This window comes from Haliotis rubra, unplaced genomic scaffold (genome assembly GCF_003918875.1).
Source record: "Haliotis rubra isolate DU_JTF1 unplaced genomic scaffold, ASM391887v1 Scf2634, whole genome shotgun sequence".
Lineage (NCBI taxonomy): Eukaryota > Metazoa > Mollusca > Gastropoda > Lepetellida > Haliotidae > Haliotis > Haliotis rubra.
Window position 1 is genome coordinate 2348 of NW_025766708.1, and position 21801 is coordinate 24148.

Sequence of the window (21801 nt, forward strand, 5' to 3'; positions counted from 1 at the left end):
CCGCCAACGCAGACAACAGCGGCCAGAGGGTGACGGTCCACCTCCACCAACAGGATGCCCTCCCACCTCCAGAGGGGCAATGAACAATCCCGACCACGCAGACAAGCACAACAACAAGGTCCCCAAGGTCAGGGGAGGCCAAGGCTCCCTAAGGTCCCCAAGGTCAGGAGGCCAAGGCTCCGAAGGTCCCCAAGGTCAGGGAGGCGAAGGCTCCAAGGTCACTCAAGGTCAGGGAGGCCAAGGCTCCCCAAGGTCCCCAAGGTCAGGGGAGGCCAAGGCTCCGAAGGTCCCTAAGGTCAGGAGAGGCGAAGGCTCCCAAGGTCGCCAAGGTCAGGAGGCCAAGGCTCCGAAGGTCCCAAGGTCAGGAGGCGAAGGCTCCCAAGGTCCCCAAAGGTCAGGGGAGGCGAGAGGCTCCCAAGGTCGCAAAGGTCTGGAAGGTCCCCAAGGTCAGGGAGGCGAGGCTCCCAAGGTCGCCAAGGTCAGGGGAGGCCAAGGTTCCCAAAGGTCCCCAAGGTCAGGGGAGGCCAAGGCTCCCAAGGTCCCAAGGTCAGGGAGGCCAAGGCTCGAAAGGTCAGAGGGGTGATGGCTCCCAAGGTCAGAAAGGCAGAAGGTTCCAGAAGGTCAGAAAGGTGAAAGATCCGAAGGTCAGGAGAGGCGAAGGCGGGCAAAGGCCCCGAAGGGCAAAAGGAACAAGGATCTGAAGGTTCCGAAGAAAGGCCCAGAAGACCCCCTCCACAAAGGTATTTACTGACATTCAAGGATAGTTTCTTATGGGCTCAGTTCCATATGTATGTTTCTTGTAGGTAAGCTTCAAAATGACTATACAGTAGAGAGTATGTACATGTTTCAACTTCTTATTTGACAAGACGAGTCTGAGTGTATCTTGTATAAAGAGCCGTTCATGCATTTGTGATCAGTGACGGTGGACTAGCCTGGTGGTTAAAAGTTTCACACGTCATGTTGAAGTACGGTCCTGTTATCCATATGGGTACAATATGTAAAACACCTTGGTCCTTCCCCAGTCATATTACCAGAATATTGGAAGGCCGGCGAAAAAAGACATACTTACTCATAAGTCACGCATCTTTGATCAAAACCTGCAGTCACGTTACCAATGTGCGTGAAAACCCCATGAAACGTAATATTACTGTTTTAACGCATGTTTTCTCATCTTTTCAGACGATGATTCCTGTGAAAGAAATAAAACAAATGAATACTGAACGATTTGTTACGTGTAGTTCCTGCATGTGTGTGTTTTGTCATAATGTGTGTTTAACAGTGATGTGTGAAGAAAGATATATTGTTTTGAATACTTCATTGGTATTATCATCTGTTTGTGGTGAAAACGTATTGATGAATTTCACTTTAAACGAAAAAAAAGTAAATCAAAGAAGTTGAAATTAAGTTTGCGAATTCTCATAATTTTACCTTGCCAATTGAACAGTTAAATTTCAGAATTTTTATACAACTTAGGATAAAGTTGTTTAACAAAACGATCATAGATGAGCGTTAGTGAGTGAGTGAGTTAATATTTAACGTCACATCGGCAATATTTCCAGCCATATCGTGACGAGAACATTTGATATTGAAATGAATTATATGTATATTATAAAACCTGCCAACGAAGGGCAGTAAAACAACTAGAATATCACATATACAGATAAAACTAGTAATAGAGTCTAAAACATTTTAGACAAACACAATATAAAATTGGGCTATAGATCGCCAACAACTGAAGGTAGGTCACCATACTAGAAACCATGGGGACTTACATTACTTTCGCTATCTGCATGGATCCTAGTTGGATTTACACCATCCCTCAGCAGCTGGCGATTGTAGGACAAGTTTAGCCAAAATTTAAATGAACAAATATACTACGATTAAAAATCGGGTAAGCAAAAAGTTAACTTTGGAAAGTTTTGGGACTTACGTACCCTCTCAGGAGGACAATAATTTTACAATACTTCAACCCTTTGAGGATACAGCCACTAACAATCTCAGTTACTAATTCAAACTACCAATAATAAAATATATATCTATTTACAAATCACTTAACAAATCTAATTCTTTTTTTAAAAGGCAATAACTAAATGAGGGAACGAACATTATTAAAAGATCCTTAAATGTTTTGACATTAAAATACTTATCCCTTGTGATGGAATATTCAATGCAGTCAAGCAAGACATGCTTGACTGTGATTCTTCATCACAAAGGGATGCAAACTGGAGGATCTTCGCCTTTAAGCAAATATTCATGGAAATTATATCTAGTATGGCCAATGCGACATCGCCGCATAATGACCTCCTCAAATCTGGACTGACAACCCCAAGTAGGTGTAACCAATGTAAGGTTTTATTGCATGTAATTTATTAATACTACTTGAGTGTCCCACTTCTTCTGCATCAGATCACGGATGTAAGTTCCCAATGCAAAGCTTTGTAATCAGAGTAAGGAATAAGAAGTGGTGTCACAGATTTGTTGAGTGCTACCTTAGCAGCAAGATCAGCCATTAATGTTCCCAGAAATGCCAACGTGGCTGGGTAACCAACAAAAGACGATGTCGCATTGGCCAGTAGCAAGATCATTATAGAATTCGATTATTTCAATTAAAGTGGATGTTTGCAAGAGATTTTTAATCGCCTGAAGGCAAGAAAAGAGTCAGAAAATATTATATATTGTTTATGTTTGGGATGTCTTTGAATATATTTAAGAGCCTGTTAAGATGGCGTTTGCTTCTGCTAACAAAATATGAGAGCTGTTATCTGGTATTCTAGAAGATATTGTTCTGGATCCAATGACAGTGGCACATGCACCACTGCGCCACCATCCTTGGACCCATCTGTAAAAATAAGGATTTGTATGTATTATAGTTATTCTTTTAATTGATTATATTCTTGTTTATACTGTAATTCGTTAGTTTCTGGATTTTTAAACTTTGTCAGTGTTAGGTCAACTTGTGGCCTCACTGATTGCCAAGGAGGGAGAGGAAAAAGACGGAAGGAGATATATTCTCCAACTCAATGCCAGCAGCAGCAATATATTGTTGGATTCTTATCCCAAGAGGTGGAACAAGTGAAGGTTTTTATTATACGTAAGTCCTCATAAAGAGGATTAAAAACGCAAAGTGATGTGAGCAGGATTAGATTCATTAGAATATAACTTTGTGATATATTGTAGGACAATTTGATACGGCGAAGTTTTTAAAGATGGCTCATCGGCCTCAACGTAGAGACTGTCAATGGGAGGGTTCTGAAAGACCCAAGACAAAGTCTTAGACCCTGGTGATGGATAGAATCAAGTAGTTTGAGGTTGCTTTGCAGGCCCCACCATATACGATGGAGCCATAATCAAGTTTCGAGGCGGACCAATGATCGATACAGGTGGAGGAGTGTAGCTTGATCCTCCCCCACTTTGAGTTGGAAACAACTTTCAACAAATCGAGTGCCTTCAGGCATTTGGCTTTCAGTGATTTAATATGTGGCAAAAAGTTAAATGGGAGTCGAAAATGAGACCCAAGAATTTGGCCTCCTTAACCACTTTGATGGGAGTGCCATTTTAAAGAGATAGTTCTGGATCTTTATGCGGTTTATATTTTCTACAAAAGTGTAGACAATTAGTTTTTGGATTTGGGAAAATTTAAAACCGTTTTCAAGACACCATTTATTTATTTTATTTAAACACAGCTGCAATTGCCGTTCAATAGTATGCATATTTTACCACGACAAGAAATATTAAAATCATCCACAAAAGTGATCCATCAATGGAATCGTTTAAAACCTTGGATAAACTGTTAATCTTGATACTAAATAAAGTGACGAGACAAAAATACTGCCTTGAGGGACACCTGATCCTGATTGTAATGATCAGACAGAGGTTGAACCCACTCGGACTTAAGGAAATTGTCTGTCTTTCAAAAACCGTGATATAAAAAAAGGCAAACGGCCTCTCAAACCAAAGTCATGTAAATCCCTCAAAATGCCATGCTTCCAGGTCGTATCATAAAGCTTTCTCGAGATCAAAGAATATCGATACGGCATGTTGTTTATTTACGATAGCATTCTTAACAAAAGGATTCCGAAGCGCACCAAATGATCAATGGTACTTCGATTTTTTCCTGAAACCACATTGAATATTGGTTATAAAGGTTATTGGTTTCAAGATACCAAGTTAATCTATTATTATTCACCATACGTTCCATGGTTTTACAGACACAGCTAGTTAGAGATTGGTCTGTAATTAGACGGATCTGTATGATCCTTGCCAGGTTTTGGTATTGGGACTACAATGGCATTACGCCATGAAGGCGGGAAATTCTCCAGACGTCCATATTTTGTCAAATATATCTAAAAGTGTCATCAGACATGGTTCAGTAAGTGTTTCAGTAGCTGGTGGTAATGTATGTTGTCATCACCCGCTGCAGTGTCATGAGCTTGCTCAAGAGCAGTATGTAGCTCATGTAATGAAAACACTTCATTATAATCTTCACCGTTATGTGATTCGAAATTAAGTTTGGTCTTTCCTGTTGTTTCTGATATCTCTGAAACTCAGGGACATAATTGCCGATGATGAATTTTTGGCAAGGGTTTCGCCAATTTTATTTGCAATGTCAGATTTATCAGTTAGCAAGTTATCACCATCTTTAAGATGATGTACAGCTGATTTTGAACCTTTGCCTTTTATTCGCTGAACCATGTTCCAAACCTTAGACATTGGCGTACGCGAATTAATTTGGAGACATAATTTCTCCAAGATTGTCGTTTGTTTTTGTTTAAAGGTACGACGCGCCTTTGCATTATATTTTAAATTTATTTAAGTTATGGACAGTTGGATGATGGCGGAAATAATGCTCGGCCTTTTCCTCGCTTTTTCTGGCTTCGTCTACAATCAGTATTAAACCATGGTTTTCGTACATGTGGAGTCGTAGAGGACTTGGGTATACACTCATCAGCTATTTCATTTAAAATATCAGAAAAGGTTTGAAGATAGGATCAGTTATATCACTGAAACATTCAGGTCGCAATTTAGATTGACATAAGGTTTGATATAAAGACCAGTTCGCCTTCGAAAAGTTCCATCTTGCATACGATGGAGTATCAGATGGAGTTATTTCTGAAAGTATAGCTGGGAAGTATCACTTCCACAAAAGGTCATTATGAACAGACCAATCAAATTCATTCAGAGGTGAATCTGCAAGAGATAAATCAAAGAAGAATAAGAAGTGCCAGTTGCAGGGATGAAGATAGGTGCTTGAATCATCATTAAATATGCACAGGTCATTATTGAAAATGAAGTCTTCAATTATTTTACCTTTAGTATTAGTGGTAGTACTGCCCCAAGAGTAGGTTGTGACCGTTTAGGTCACCCATGATAACACATGGCTTTGGGAGTTGATCATAGAGTGATTGAAGATCAGTCAGCTGGAAGTGTCGATGAAGGTGGGATATACAAGAGAGCACAATGTAAATGCTACACCCAGAGTAAGTCGCACTGCAACAGCTTGGAGATTAGTGTTAGAGTAACAGGGCTGTGAATTACATTCTGTCAGAATAAGGATAGTAGAACCTCCAGTGGCTCTATCACCTGGAGGGAAAAATAATTATAGGCTTGAAACTGACGTAAGTTAAAAATTATCTGTCTGTTTCAGATATGTCTCTTGCAGACAGAACGCTGATGGCGTTAAATCCTGGAGTAATAGCTGTAGTTCATTAAAATTTGTCCGGAGTCCTCTACAGTTCCACTGCACGATATTGGTAGATAGACCTATCTTTTAGGCGGATTAATTGGGGATCTACCCCTCACCGTTTTCGAGGGGCGACAAGCTATGTGCCCTAGAATGGACGTTTTCGGACACGTCCATGTCCTCAAGTGATCCGTATTTGTTAAATAGTTTAATTTTATCATCTGACCCTTTTGGGGCTCTGCCACTTTGTTTTTCCAAGAATCTTGCTTCTGTTTGTTTTGCTTTTGATGATTTGAGATGAGCGTTAACTTAGACCAACCCTACTTGTTCTCGGTATTTCATTTAATGTCCATACCCCTTGTAATACAAACCAATAATAGCGATTTGAAACTATGATCGTTTGTTAAACAACTTTTAACCTAAGTTGAATAAAATTCTGAGATTTAAAAGTTCAGTAGGCAAGGTAAAATTATGAGGATTCGCAATCTTAATTTCACTTTATTTGATTAATTTTACTTTTTGTTTAAAAGTGAAATTCATCGGTACGTTTCTTTTCACTGCAAACAGACTATAGTATTTTTCATACCAAAGAGAACCCTAAGAAATGGAACGGACACGTGCGGCCATAATATCTATATCGATTCGCTTTGACAGAAACATGGGATCACGGTCTTATCCCACGTGGTTGTGGTTTTGGTTCGACAAATACCTCAACGATGTTTGCATGTTTGGAAATTGAAACTTAAGGCTTCCCTTCCATCCTCAGTCATCAATTGTTAAAAGCTGCGGTATAACAAACTCATTCATCCCCATAATCACTGAAGACCGAACAGGGATTCTGCTTTAGAACAGACCCGCAACCTTTGCTGGGTTCTCGGGGAGACGACCAAGTGGATTGGATGACAGGCTCTGTAACTACAACGGTTTTAGCTACATAGGTTTTGACTGTAGGTTACAACGATCAATGGCTTTGTCCAAATGGATGGTGATGGCAGCTGAAGCCGACGATCACGATTGCACGGATTTACAATAATTGTAGCGCTGACATTGTTTTTGTGTAATTGGGCCTTTGAGCCTTTTATGATTGTGTCATCGCAAACAGACGACATATATCAATCACGTTGTATACACTCCAACATGTACACGCCGCCGTCATACAGCTGAAATATTGCCGAGTTGGGCGTTAAACAGCCACGTATACACCAAACAGTGAATTCGTGCAATATTCACATCATGTAGCTAACAGACTACTCCGAATAAACCAGAGCTGGGAGATCCAAAGTTAGCAAGAGCCTCCTCCCAAGTTGAAGTTAGCTAGGCTACAGCTAGGCCATTACAATTTTCGCAAGTTGCCGCTTGATGACCTCAGGTCAACAGGTCAAGGCTAACCCTCCTTGCTGCATTTTTTTCTGGAGCAAATAGGGATTGACCTTGAATATTAAGGAAGGGAATTTTTAAAAGCATTCCACAATAGGCCATCTGATTTAGATTTATGAGCATTATGCTAATACGTTTTATGATGGAAAAATTATGTTCAGGCAATGCCTTAAGAAAGGTAAATGTGCACGATTGCTCAGTTGCATGAAAACCTTCCACATGAACACGCCATTGCTTAGCTGGGGACTTGTGAAATATGCCGGATATTCAACAACCATACACTGGTGAGTGATGTGAGCAATTCTGTATATTCCCATCAACCATGTCACTTAGAAATGTTGTACAGATGTTCACCGTCGATCTATGACTAGCTTCACTTCGGGTCGTCTTCTAATATATAGTACTGCTCAAAGTGGCTCAACCTAACTCACTCACACAGATATCGATGCCGTCCAAAAGATGCATCATTTTAAATAAACTGACAAGACAGTGATAAAGATCAGTTTAGCACAAAGGATTTGCAAAATTTAAGACATCTTAAAGTTAAATCTTAAAATATATTCAATGTGTTCATGTGACTGACAACCGGCCTTGATTTGAACACGTATATGTTTCGACAATTGTAATGTAGAAGTGAGGCTCACACAAAGAATTTCTGCTTTAAACATTTGAACACAAAGCAAGTCATATGAATGAGTCCTGTAATTTTCAGAACACCTTTTCTATAACTTCGGAAATTCCCCACCCAGTGTGCAAAGAGACCTTAATCATCCGATTGCCTGTCACATTGCTTCGACCCATGAAGATCCGGGTTAAATTGGTCTTTAGCAACCCATGCTTGTCGTAAGAGGCGACTAACAGGGTCGGGTGGCCTGGCTCGCTGACTTGGTCGACACATGTCATCATATCCCAATTGCGTAGCTCGATGCTCAAGCTGTTGATCAGTGGATTGTCTAGTTCAGACTCGATTATTTACAGGCTGTCACCATATTGCTGGAATATTGCTGTGTGCTGTGTTAAACAACAAACAAACAACCCTGTTCCTTTCTGACACACAGGCTCTGCAACACGGTAGAAAGGTAGACATGCTTGAGATGCAATGGAAACAACGTATACAAGCACAGATAGTCAGCGTCGCATGTGGAAGAGCATACAGAGAACATTTTGTCCTCAAGGGCAGGCTGGAGCAGTCACTTCAGGAACTGGACGAGAGAACGGGAGTTGGCACAGAGAAGGATACGGACAAGGATGAACCGGGCCCTTCATCAGGCCGAGCTAGCAGAGAGGGAAAAGAGGCTCCGGCACATAGAGCTCAGCAGTATTTACTGGAGAATATGTGAACGGTTATTACGTACTCCTGACAATCCAAGTCGGTGAATTATATACCTGATTAATGTTATAACGGAACACCAAACGTCATCACAAATTTTAAGTGATTCATTCATAAAATTTTCTCGCTAATGTTTCCTTTTACCCCAGATTGGTTTCTGAGAATAGGCCAAGACTTTTTTGCACTGACGTTCTATAAATGATATGTTTGTACAAGATCACTTGGTTTGAAACCGATTATGGATTGGTTTTAACTGCTTAGCAGAAAGTATGTAATTGTTAAATATGAAAAATTATAAAGCATGTTTCAACGTGACTTGGCTGAAAAATGAAAACGATAAACTGATTGGGTCACTCATTTCAGTGTCAAGATTATTGTATTGTACAAAATACTGAATGAAATTCGGATTCAACACCACTTGGGCGTTGGAGATTATGTTGAAACTGTTCATGGCTTCTTTCAGTTCTTTGTAAATTAACATTCGACGGAGGTGATTAATGAGGAGCGTGAATGCTTAATTGGCCTTAGTAAACGGTATCAAGTATGGAATTGGTAACTGGGGTATCTGTTGTATCACCTTATGTCAAATTGTCACTGGATTGTCTGGTCAGACTTCATTATTTACAGATGGCCACCTAGTCTGTCTGACAGTCCTTGAACCATATTATTTTCCCTACTTACAAGCTATCTCTGAAATGCTAAAGCCGTAAATGAAGCAAGTCCAGATTCCCTCAGGTTATCTCTCTGGTCTCCCTGGGGCTCCGTTTCAGTTTATATGGGTTTGTTTATTGAAAATTTTAACTATAAATTGTATATTTATATACTTATCCTATCTCACGACTTGCACCTCTCTCTCTTCATTCGACCATGAGTGGAAACGAATTAAAACTTTGCTCCAAGGCCTACCTTGCCCCTCTCCCGTGCTGTGCGTGCCTTCTGTCAGTCGTGCTCACTAGTCCATGACAGCACGAGGCATGCGCAGTCCTCACCCACGTGATCACTTCACATACTCATTCTCGATCTTGGAGCCATAAAAGGACAAAACCGGAACGGTGGTAATCTATGTAGTGGGGAGGTAGGGAGGGACTTTATCGCGTGAGATAGGATAAGTATATAAATATACAATTTATAGTTAAAATTTTCAAATTTTTAAACTTATCCTATCTCACGACTTGCACTTATCCCACGGTAGGAAGGTGGGTCATAGATTACCCGAAATTCAAGCGATAACAGCTAAGTGTTATGCCCAAACAACCGTAGGAAGCAACTACAAGGTAGGCCAATAACTACCAAGTTACTACGTGCGAGGGTTAGTTCGAACCCATTGACTTACTAAGCACAATTGCTCCCAGGGACCGGGATTCCCGAGCAATGTGGTGTTCAGTCACTACCTTCACAAAGTGAAAGGACGTAGCTTAACGAGTGTAATCAGTCGCATCGCCACGATTTCCAAGGTACCCCCGTAATAAAAGTCTAACGACTAGTATCGGGCCAGCCCTGCTTCGAAACAACCCCCACAGACACCGTCCCGAGGAGTGAAAGAGAAATTGAATCGGTAAAACTCACAATTTTAACGTTCAGTACCACAACATCATCTTATGACTTCCATTACTTACCACAATAAGATCACATAGATGTGTATAGGCACTTAGGAGCATGAACGCTACGAAGTGTAACACTTCGGGAAGGACTCACTTCACTGACTTAATTACTCCGTGGAGCAGAGGACAGTAAGTGAGGTGGCGACTCTCTGTAGTCTCAAACAAATGAGAGGAGAAATCTAAATCCCGGAAGACGTAAATCAGAAAAAGTATTTCAGATTTATTCAGACTGTACACAAGCAGAAACGATCGCGACTTGGGATCAACTGCACAGTGGGATCCATATAGCATCGGAGCACAAGGAAGTTCATTATCTGCGATGTTGTGCCGCTGATAACTGCTGGGCAAGGACGAATGGTCCAAACTGATGAAGGCCTTGAATATCCGTCACCGACACATCTCTGAGGTAATGAGACGAAAATACTGTGTCAGATCGCCCAAAACAACCCTCCATTATGGCAGTTAACGAGCAGTTGCTATGCAACGCCATAGTAGAAGCCAATGCCCTGGTTTCATGAGGGTTGACTGCCGTAGGTGGTGGCAAACCGGCAAAAGTGTAGGCTCGTAGTATTGTAGCTCGTAGCCAATATGAGAGTGTTGTGCGAGAGACTTCCGCCTTGGAAGCAGTAGACAAGGGTATAAACAGTCTCTTACGCAGACGGCGGCGCTCTTGCGATGCTTTAAGGTAACGCTACGAAGTGTAACACTTCGGGAATGACTCACTTCACTGACGTAATTAATCCGTGGAGCAGAGGACAGTAAGTGAGGTGGCGACCCTCCAGCGTCTCAAAAGCGAGACCTGCAATGGTCAGTTCGAACCCATTGACTTACTAAACACAAGTGCTCCAGGGACCGGGATTCCCGAGCAATGTGGTGTTCAGTCACTACCTTCATGAAAGTGAAAGGACGCAGCTTAGCGAGTGTAAACAGTCGCATTACCACGATTTCCAAGGTCTGACGACCAGTATCGGGCCAGCCCCTGCTTCGACACAACCCCCACAGACACCGTCCCGTGGAGAGTGAAAGGGTAATTGAATCGGAAACTCACAAGTCCCAGAAGAATCGAAGACACAAATCAGAAACAAAATTCAGAATTTTATTCAGATTGTACACAAAGCAGAAACGATCGCAACTGGTGATCATCTGCGCTGAAGCTGATGGTTGTCCCAAGTGCCGAACAGGCGATAATGACAATGCTGAATGCCAATTCGTTGTGATGAAGGGCCCTTTCTCCTGATGACCACTGCTAGGCCACTTGATGGAGAAAGTGAGCGCCCCAGCTTGCAAGATGTGCCAACGAATAGGTGTTGAGTCGGTATGAAGGGCACCCTAGAGACTCCAACACAAACATTCCACTTGTTGAGCCACCAACGAAAGACTGAATGTAGTTGTGCGGGAAGACGAATCAACTCCCTGGGGTTGTCGTCCCCGATGTATGGGCACAGAACCATCTGAAGAGGGCAAGCTGCAGCTGGCCCCTGTCAGTCAGCACTTGTGCCGACGCCAACCACCCTAGTAACTTCTGCCACTGGCGAAAAGGTGTGGGTTGGACCAACACTAGTGGTGCGTTGCACTGAATCTTGTCCCACCTCTCCTAGGGCACAAACATCATGACCTGGCGTGTTGAATATTGTCCCAATAAGAAGAAACAGCGGGTCGGTGTTACCCCTGATTGCTCCGAATTTAGCAGCCATCCTAATTGCGTGAGCAACTTGATGATGAACTGTCTGTGGAAAGGAAGGACGACTGGATCCTGCTGGGCTTGAACACAGTCGTCGATATTGTTGTCAATTGTCACGCTTCGACAATGCAGGTAGCTGGTTAACAGAATGGCTATCTGAGTAAAAAACCCACGGGGCTGCGCATATGCCCATACAGCAGGATCCTCCATTGGTATCAAGGACGCCCCATAAAAGTAAATCGAAGATACTTCCAATAGTCTGGATGTATCCGGATGTGAAGGTAGGCGTCTCACAGGTCGAGGGACTGACTGACTGACTGAGTTTAGTTTTACACCGCCTTTAGCAATAATCCAGCAAAATCACGGCGGGGGGCACCAGAAATGGGCTGAACACATTGTGCCCATGTGGGGATCGAACCGGGGTCTTGGGCGTGACGAGTCAACGCTTTAACCACTAGGCTACCCCACGGCCATCGCAGGTCGAGGGAAATGAGAGGTCTAACCACTCTTGCCTCTGACAAAAAAGATATCTCCTGATGTAAGAACGTTCAATAAGTCGAACAACTACGTCAGTTCTGACGGAGTGCTCAATGTAGTATGTTCGGCGCATGGAGATTGTCAGTCAATCTACAGGAACGTTCACATTATAAACAAATTGTAGAAATTCGTAGGATCGGTGACCTCAGGAACGTTTCTTTTGGCCGAACAAATAATTGTGCGCCAGGTGGAGTGATATAGGTAGTAGATCGCTGCCTGGTGACAATCCTTGCATAATGCAGTGACCTCTGAACTCGGTGCTTGACTAGGCAAACCGTTCACGGGTGTTTCTGTCCGTCACCCTCAATAAGCAGTCTCTCTCGACTGGCTGTCAAAATCCCGACACAGTCACTCTTATCGGGAATGGCAGCGTTCGTTGTTACTTGCATTTATAGGCTGGACTTGGTATCCGATTCGTGGGACCAAGAGAATTCTGCAAGGGCACTTCATAGTCACTCTAATCATCAAAATTCCGGTAAACAAACAGTAGTCCGCCATTTGCAAACGTTACACACGAGTGACAAAAAAATACGGACAACCTGGTCTTTGGTTAACCGGGCGAGTCGCAACCCATAAATTCCGGGCTGAGCTATGCTGGCTATTTGACAAAACAGTGCCGGTACCATGCGCAAGAACTTCATCCATTTGTGATCTGTCCAGAAACTTGCTTAACATGTAAAACAAAGGGAGCTGAAGATGACGAGCCGTCTGCAACAATTGCACCAAGGGATACACAAACACGCTGTTACGAGTAGTCTGTAGTAACAAGACTCATCGGAGCGTCGTAGAGTATTCCTGGCTCGCAAGCGTATCTAGTTATGCCATATCGGGTGGTTGCAGAACTGATATCTACACCGAAGGGTAGAATCGTTGAACCGAATCATTCATCAAAAGTGAAGATCGGATGGTAGATTAAATCTGGAATGAGATGAGCTCCGGTCACGGAGGACTCTTGAGAACTGGGATCGCCAGGCCGTCAAGTGCCGAGCGTGATATCTCTAGATGACTGCGCTACTAACAACACATGTAAATCAAATCGGCATGGTGAAGCACATAGCTACTACCTCTGTACATTGATCTTGAACGGCCAGGTGAACTGGTTCGACGATAGGGAGCTTTCGACCTGGTGAAACGATACGAGCCGGCTGGTAAATCAGTTCAGGGTGGTGAGCCGGAAAGTTGACGTGATCTGAATCAGTCCGATGTGATCTGAATCGTGACTGATCTGGATCGGTTCGGTAATCCGAACCGGTTAAATGATCTCAGCTGATGGAGAGATCTAGAACGCTCAGATGAACCAGTGAGGCGAGGTGAAATGTTCCGGCCGAGGTGAATCGTTTCGTTGCTGTGAATTGAATCGATGATGTGAACTGTTTCGGCGATAAGAAACAGTCTTAATATTATGGCAAACTGAGTCAATGTCGTATTCACATACGGCGTGGCGAAACGGTTCGGTCTGGTGAATCCATTCGTGTATGGCGAACCGATTCGGTGTGGCGAATCGGTTCGGTCTGGTGAATCCATTTGGTATGGCGAACCGATTCGGCGTGGTGAACCGGTTTGGCAATTTGATGGTACGGTCTGGTGAAACCATTCGGTATGGCGAGCCGATTGGGTGTGGTGAATCCATTCGGTATGGCGAACCGATTGGGTGTGGTGAATCCCTTCGGTATGGCGAACCGATTGGGTGTGGTGAATCCATTCGGTATGGCTAAACGGGTCGGTCTGGTGAATCCATTCGGTATATGGCGATTTGACGAAGTAGATCGGATGTGTGAGTCAACTGGCAACACAGAGCGTTTTGATGAGGCGGAACCACGAGAAGACATCTAATGATGCGCCCATAAAATTATCACCGTTCGACATGGGAAACTGCGGACGACGAGCAGTTAATACCGGTCGTTAAAAACGGGGGTTTGTCGGGTGATCAACTGTTGAAGTGTAACGAGCTCTGTCTGCCAGCCATCGGGAGCAAGTATGTCTACATGCTCTAAAAACGTCCTTAATAAGGGAGCACATTCCCGACAACGTTTGCTCCAGGAACATGACGATTGGGGATCCGAGGAAGTAAATATTGTTACAGTGTGCGCAAAATTACGCTACTGAGTCTAGACTGACAAGACGGGATATCCTGATTCACCTAAAGTGAATGAGACCGACTTCGAGAATCACTCTGACGAAAACACACCTTACGGCTAGGTGAACCGGATCGAAATGGCCAACCACCTCGACCAGGCGAGACTGAACGACTACGGGAATCAAAACGCTGATGGTGTGTCGAACTGAAACCTATGTTGAGGTGAACTGAGTCGGGAATGTGAACCCGTTCGTCCTGGTGAACCCCTTCGAGTACGTGAATCAGTTCGGTCAGGTGAACCCATTTGATTACGTGAATCAGTTCGGTCAGGTGAACCCATTCGAAGATGTATTGGTGAGCCGGCTCGGCCGTGTGAGCCGGTTCGGCTGTGTGAGCCGGCTCGGCCATGTGAGCCGGTTCGGCTGTGTGAGCCGGCTCGGCCGTGTGAGCCGGTTCGGCTGTGTGAATCAAAACGCTGTGGTGAGTCGAACGGAAACACCTGTTGAGGTGAATTGAGTCGGGAATGTGAAGCGGTTCGTCCTGGTGAACCTATTTGAGTACGTGAAACAGTACGGCCAGAGGAACCCATTCGACTACGTGAATCAGTTCGATCAACTGAACTCATTCGAGGATGTTCTGGTGAGCCGCCTCGGCCGTGTGAGCCGGCTCGGCGATGTGAGTCGGTTCGGCAGGGTGAGCCGGTTCGGTAAGGTGAGCCGGTTCGGCTATGTGAGTCGGCTCGGCTGTGTGAGCCGGCTCGGCGATGTGAGTCGGTTCGGTAAGGTGAGCCGGTTCGGCTATGTGAGTCGGTTCGGCAGGTGAGCCGGCGGCGATGTGAGTCGGTTCGGCAGGAAAGTGAACGAGGGAAAGAACGAGACCTAGAACGACTCTTGCCAGCCGTGGAAGAACGCATTCGAACCTTCGCACCAGATGGTGATTCAACTCGTGTGGGTGAATTGTTCCGGTTAGATGAAACCGTGGAATTAGGAGAACGGGTACGATCCAACCGCGCCGATCCCCGCTTTGACGATGAATGCTTAGAAGTTCTCGAAGTCTGTGATCGTTCCGAAGAAACAGACCTACGAGATAATGTAGATCGCAGGTCTGGCGTAGAAGAAATATCGGTCATTACCACCCTGGTACGCTCCTGAGAACGTAAACTGGGTGAGGGAACCTCCCCTAAAAGCCGTCTCACGTTCTCAGATAAATAGGAATCTGACGAAGCGTCCATAAAATCTTCGTCAGGCGAGACGGCCGATTGAGAACGGTGAGCAGTGAGGGTGGGGTGATCTAAGCATTGTTTCTTAGCGGGAGATGGACCAGACCCCGCAGAAATAGTCCTAGCCCTATCTGCCAAACGTCTGGCACAAGCACGTTTGTAAGATTTAAACGCCTCATTAGACAGACCTGAACACTTAGGACAGCGTGTGTCCCAGTCACAAACACCCACACAATCAACACACGATGTGTGAGGGTCCCATGCTGAAAATACTTTATTACAACGGACGCAAAACTTCCGTTTACTGGCCTTAACAGGCTTAACCATTTTGAGCAATTCTCAGACGAAAATTTTTCACGTCCACTCAGTGGAGCCGACAAGAAAGAGAATGAGTATGTGAAGTGATCACGTGGGTGAGGACTGCGCATGCCTCGTGCTGTCATGGACTAGTGAGCACGACTGACAGAAGGCACGCACAGCACACGGAGAGGGCAAGGTAGGCCTTGGAGCAAAGTTTTAATTCGTTTCCACTCATGGTCGAATGAAGAGAGAGAGGTGCAAGTCGTGAGATAGGATAAGTTTAAAAAAATTAACACTGTCCACATGGTCAAAGAGTATATATTGTTATTGTTTCACTTAATATAATGAATAATACATCAACTGCCAACTTCCTATAGTATTCATTACTTGAAATATCTGTATTTGTTACCCAGTATTCATGATATTAATAATAAGTATCAAAATCTCCTAAATAGTAATACCAGATCTTTTGCAGCCCTACTGTTGAGTGATAAGGACATTATTAATTGTACTATATAAAGACAATGCAGATTCACAGTACAAACTTGGATAGTGATGCTAGATCTACACATAGACAAACAGTTCTAGTTGTACTATGGACAGTCTATGTAGCAGATATACATTACTAGTATCTTGCTTTTGTCATCCTTCAGACTAGTCAGATAACGTCACAATACATTAAGTATAACTACCATACATGACTAGGCAGATACTAAAATGTAAATATCGCGACGCTCAGCTGTTTGGATTTGATGCAAGTGGCCATGAGCACTGAGACATCGTTACAGAGCCATGTATCCAAAGTTGATCAAAGTAATGTATATTTGTATGTGACTGGTAAACCTTCATTTTACAAAGGTTTCTGACGTAACAAGACAATATAGGCAGAATAAATGGTAGTTATCTCTGCTTGTTAAAGAATTTGGCAAGTACAGTCCAACTTATTTCTCTGATTTACACAAGCCACAGATGGCATAAATTTTGGCCCGCACATTCTGGTTCGTAGGTCAAATAAATTAGCAATACTATATACTAATATTCAATTTCAAATATTGTTGAGGGTTTGAGGAACTGGATTTCATCACAGTGGTATTTTGAAGTTTTAAGATTATAAAACATTGCATAATAATAGCATTGTAGATGATTCACACATGCTTAGAGCAGCAGTAAGTGTGCTTGTTTTTATAAACATTTACTTAATTCTGGTTGGCAGACTATAAATACATTGCTTTTCATTTTCGTTTTTCATTTAAAGTGTTTTCAGTTTGTGGATTCATAATTCAACCTTGAAAACGCCTGGGCTAACTGTCTAAACAAACATTCCCTTGCAAGCATAACGTCTGGGCTAACTGTCTAAACAAACATTCCCTTGCAAGCATAACGTCTGGGCTAACTGTCTAAACAAACATTCCCTTGCAAGCATAACGTCTGGGCTAACTGTCTAAACAAACATTCCCTTGCAAGCATAACGTCTGCAGAACAACAAGAATGCTAGCTACAGACGATATCACAGCGCCGCCGGTGCCACCAATATCTACACTTCTACCAGGGATTGTGTTTCAGAGTAAATGTCTTAATGGTTTTATCAGCTAATGATCCTTTGGTCAGGGATAGAAAATTAACCTGAGAAGTAACTCTCAAGACAAAAGGTAAGATGTAGGAACATCTCCCAAAGGGTTAGACATTCTACAAGCCCTTAAGATACCTTTAATATTATTGAGACTGGCTTAGTACAGTGGGCTGGAATATCTATCCTTGAGAGTTACTGTCTTTGTGGTTACATACAGACAGGTGAAGGGAGGTAACTGGATAACGGCACTATGTCATGCCTCATTCAGTCTCACACAAATGTATTTTTGATTAACATGTACTCATTTGGAATTTTATGAAAGGGATACATATAAAATTGATAAAGGAACTGTATCCATAAACACAGAGTACATCAGACCCATAACATAAGAGAATAAGCTTGTGCTTTTATGTTCATGTATATGTTTCATGACACACTAAAGTCACATATCACAAAGTGTCTTACTGAAGAACAGCTTTCTGAGAATATCATATCACTCCACTCATCCCGCTTTGAAGCATGCTAATCATGTGATGTATAAAACACATTGCTGAAACATTTAATGACGTTTTCAGCAAACCTAAGAATTATTTGAATCATTTGCGGCTCACAAGCACAATTTGTTTGTCAAATGAATGATATAAGATCATTAAACACTTTTAAAAGCATGTTGAAAAACATTGTGGACACCCTTCTGAAGAAAAGCTGTACCTGTGTTTGAATATATGCAGAATATTGAACATGTTCAGTGGTTTCATCATGTTCATTAGAAGATGTTGAGTATAACAGTCATACAGCCATAACAAGGTTAAATAAGTCTGATAGCTTCACGGAGGGAAGTATCTGAAGCTACACACAGGTATACCAATAACACTGAAAAGTCCTGGATCCCCTTCATATTATCCTCAGCAGTTTGAATTAAAAGTAACGTATTCAACTCCCTGACATAATATAGGAATTTTAACCCTCAGACATCTCTAACTGTGAAAGATCTTGGACTCGTCACCATGTTTTCCTCAATGATAACTAACAGTAACAATTTATTCAACTTCCAGAAATACTGAAGGTACTTTAAGCTACACCTGGGTTGATGGTAAGTGATGTAGTGCTTGTTGAGATTCAGCTAATAATCTGCTCTGGATCATTATTTCCTTGCCGGCTTCAGTTCAGCATGGAATGGCGGTCGTAAATGTGTTTCCTCTGTTCCTTCACAGTCCCCTTCCACTTCTTCTGCTCATCGGACACGCGATTGAGGATTGACCTCTGCCGAGCGGATGCTGACGCTGCTGCTGCTGTCTCGAGCGGCGATATCCGGGGCATGCTCAGGTCATCCTGGAAATATACAGCCTTCCATCAGAAATAGGGAACACACAACATGGCCGACAACACATGCAGGGGAATAAGAGAATGATTGTTTCAGGAAACATAATGGTCTACAAATTATAGGTGGTTCCAAGAAATGAGTAGGTGGTTGTGGACATAAATAAAGCTGGAACAATAATCAGCCGAAGACATAACATCGACAAGAGTCAGCCTGCTGTGTCTTGTATGCAAAACATATGTGGGCTGTTGTACCCTGTAATGTGCTTGGAAATAGTGAATGCCATGAACATAAAAGGCCTATTCAATAATTCGAAAAGCAAGATTTATGGATGTCAGCTTTTTTACTGTGAATTATTGCTTGATGAAGAAGCAAGCATACACTCCGAAAATCATGTTATTCACAATAAAGAAGTTGACATCCATAAATCTTGCTTTTCCTATGCATTCCACTTCTAAATGCCCTTCAAAGATCTACTCAGTAATGACAATGATAACAATAATAATGCTGTTACAATAAAGACAACAATAATATACATATATCGACCACTCAAAAGACACTCTGGACTTACAACTGCATCAAACAATATCATAGCATCATAGCTTCTGAGCTTAGTGTGGGAGAAATGCCCAAAGTAAGGTCCTAGTCATTTACAACCTTTGAAGTTGGAAAACCACTAACTAATCGACAGATTTATACTTCATAATCATTTCACAGCCTAAGATGCAAAAATAGACACACAGAAGGATCTTATTGCAACATATACTCAAGAATATTTGAGTGAGTGAGTTTAGTTTTACGCCACACTCAGCAATATTCCAGCTATATGGCAGCGGTCTGTAAATAATTGAGTCTGGAGCTGACAAACCAGTGATCAACATCATGACCATCGATCTACTAACTGGGAACTGATGGCGTGTCAAACACGACAGCAAGATTGACTCCCCTATCCTGTTACCGCCTCCTATGACAAGCATCTGATACTGAAGACCAATTCTAACTCGAACTTCATGGATAAAAAGAATATTTGAGTCCTGAAACTAAAGATGTATGTAATCTGTGCAGCAGATAACAGCAACGGGGTGGAAGGTTTGCTTGTGGTACAGTGCATGTGTCAAGTCAAATTATATTGTGCATGATTACAGATTATGATTTCCACACTCACTCAGTTCCCTCCAATGAAGATGGATTCTCCCGTTTACATAGGTCACAAACTGTCCAAATATGTGGTGTGTACCCTTGTTTATCAGTAATCATGGTAAATCCAAACAGCTAAGATACAACTTCACACTGAAAATTGCATGCACAAGAAAACATGGCCATTCGCGCCTCTTCAAATTGATTAAATTTCCGACTGTCTCCTTTTGAAGCAAATGCTACCATGTTCTCCTTTTGACGGACAATTTCAAACTATCCAGTACAGTGTACATCTGACTTTATCTCATTTTGACATTTCTGCCTACAATATATATTTCAGATTCATCAGCATGATCGAGTCGCAAACCTCTCATCCTACTGATAATTTAATCTTCAGCTGCCAAAATAGACTATATGCGGTAACAAATGCGGTGTGGTCCAAATACCATCGGCAGTGATACAATTGGGAGACCAACACCAACAGTGTCAACACCCACATTAAAACTATAGTTCTGCTATGAAACACCATGGTGACATTGTCATCTTACTCCCTCATGACTGCTTTGATTTCATTTCTTCATTGATCTTAAAAGCAGACGTCTATAAAGATGTCAGACAAATTATTTCATGTGTCCTTTGAACTTTTTTCACTGACTAACCTAAAACTATAGCCATGGCACTCCAGTTCACCTGGGTATGGTCAAGGACATGGCCAATAAAACACAATGTTAATAAGAACAACCATTAATATATTTGTTGTTGTTGTTGCTTCGTCCTATTTCAGCAGTTATCACTCAGAGTTTTACCAGGAGGTCAACAATCCTGAAGTATAGAGAGAAGCAGAGTTGCCGCCTTAGATTACTAAAACAGCAACTGTTTGACAGGTATTCTAGAACTGGCAGAGTAAAGAAGAAAACATACAACTTTACAGATAGCAACTTCTGTTTTTTTGTGTTTAGACATTTCAATCAAGATTCTTTCGCTGCTATGAATTTGACTCAATCAGCTGGCATTGAGCAGACTGGTTGACTTGGTAACAGTGTAAGAATCTACAGTCTCGAACAGTCTCTGTATCCAATAAACCAGAGGTTCATATCCACAAAGTTCAATGATTTTCTTATCTACAAGAGACCTACTAAGTCGTTGAACAAGCACTGACAGGAGAAAATTTACTAACCATGACACAAACCATGCGGAGACAAATGCAACAGTGAAATACTGACAATATCCTGACTCAAAGCCTCATCAGACAGGTTTTTGTTAACTCATGGGATATATCTCCAACCCGACATAAACAGCTGAATCCATCCATCTGTAACACCACCAGTTAAGAGCCTCCACCAACATGTATCAGACTAGTCACAATTTTGAAATCACAAGTTTCAAAGGAGAGTTTATTATCCCAAGTTTTCTAGCAAACATATTTTTATGCTTCTGCACTAATGTGAAAACATCGAGACGAAAATGAGCCCTAAAAAATAGTTTTTATTCATGACAGCACCGATCTACCGGTCGTCTGCATTGGTGAATGGTAAAGCTGAAAGGTCATGACCCCAGAAGTAGGGGTGTTGCCTGGGCAAAATAATTATGGAAGCCCATTTAAGACACAATCCTTATAACTTTACAACACATTTTCATGAAAAGTTACTAAGTAAAAGCAATTATAATGACTTTATATGATCAAATCAAATAGTTTTAATTATTGAATTATGAAAATATGCTTGTGTTTATTCAGTAAAAGTCTCCAAAGTGATGTTGAATATTTTTTAAATTTTCATTCAAGATTACTCGAATTTATTCTTGTTTAAGTGCGTCTTTTTTATAAAAATATGCAAAATTAGACAAATTCTGAACATTTCCTGACAAAAACCTTCTTATCAGCAATGTGAGACGTGAACTTCAATATTACATCGGTATCAGATTTTGGCGTAAACTATTCACAATACTGTTTGTCCAGATTTTAGCTATCAC

General features: G+C 42.2%; 1 long non-coding RNA gene across 1 annotated transcript; it reads left to right on the forward strand.

Annotated features, from left to right (window-relative positions):
- Positions 1-570: 570 nt before the first annotated feature.
- On the forward strand, positions 571-1221 carry LOC124280266. The gene is made up of 2 exons (XR_006899633.1): positions 571-740; positions 1180-1221. It is a non-coding gene; the product is annotated as an uncharacterized LOC124280266 (long non-coding RNA).
- Positions 1222-21801: the final 20580 nt, after the last annotated feature.